This window comes from Alligator sinensis, unplaced genomic scaffold (assembly GCF_000455745.1).
Source record: "Alligator sinensis unplaced genomic scaffold, ASM45574v1 scaffold410_1, whole genome shotgun sequence".
Classification (NCBI taxonomy): Eukaryota; Metazoa; Chordata; order Crocodylia; family Alligatoridae; genus Alligator; species Alligator sinensis.
Window position 1 is genome coordinate 1,512,618 of NW_005841972.1, and position 1,093 is coordinate 1,513,710.

At 48.4% G+C, this 1,093-nt stretch overlaps 1 protein-coding gene across 3 annotated transcripts in view; it reads right to left on the bottom strand.

Moving 5' to 3' along the window:
• The window catches only part of GTF3C1 (general transcription factor IIIC subunit 1), a 160,378-nt gene that overhangs the window by 47,529 nt on the left and 111,756 nt on the right, over positions 1–1,093 (bottom strand). The gene's annotated exons all lie outside the window — the stretch shown is intronic.

The window sequence follows — 1,093 nt, forward strand, 5'->3', positions numbered from 1 at the left end:
GGGGGGGGTGGAAAGAGGCAGGGAGGTCTGTGGACACAAATCCAGGACAATCCAGCCTGCTCCTTGTATCTGTGGTCTATGGTGTCAGATGAGTTTGACACCCCTGTATTAAAACCCTAATTCAGGGCTGTCCAGGTGGTAGTCTGCAATTTTCCAGATGTCTGCTGGAAGAATAATATAGCCAAACATAAAATGCTGAGCAAGTTCTTCATGGAGGACAGATTTCTGTTCCAGAAAGCCGAGTTGAGCACGTAACTAGGGGATCATCCCTCTCTGGAGATACTGTCCTGATCAATAGGGACGAATTGATGAAGGATATGAAGATTATAGGGAAGCTGGGAGGAAGTGATTCCAATATGACAGAATTCATGAATCTGAGGCTACGAAAGCATGAGGTCTGCAGAACTAAGACAATGGATTCCAAAAAGGTGGATTTCAACTAACACAACATGACAGCAGGCATGCTGCCATGGGAGAACAGACTAAAGAACAAAGGGGCCTAAGAGGGATGGAAGCTTCTAAAAGGCACAGCATTAAAAGCCCAATAAAAGGGTATTTTAACTAGACAGAAGCAAAAGAAGAGTGAAGAGAGGCCTATGTGGCTGTACAAGGATGTTCTAACACAGGGGTGGACAATTATTTTGGTTGGAGGCCAACTTAATGAGTTTAGGGACATGTCGAGGGCCACATCCATCTCTGTCTGTTCATCTCTTCCCTCTCTCCATGTCTCTCAGTCTCTCCTTCTGTCTTCCTCTCAGTGTCTCTTGCTCTTTCTTCCCCTCTCACGGTCTCTCCCTCTCTTGTTCCCTCTCTCCTCTCCAACTCCCTTCCCCGCCTCCCTCTCCTCTCCAACTCCCTTCCCCCCTCCCTCTCAGTCTCCCCCTCTCTCTTCTCCATCTTTCTCTCTTTCCACTCAGACTCTCTCACCCCCTCTCTCCTCTAGGACCATCTCAACCCCTCTCTGCTCAGACTCCCTCCCTCTCAGTAACTCTCTCTCCCCCCCCCAATAGCTTTCTCTGCTATCATTCCTTCTCTCTCTCCCCCTCATGTTTCACTCTTTCTTGCTTCCTTGTCTCACTCTCTCCCCACCATT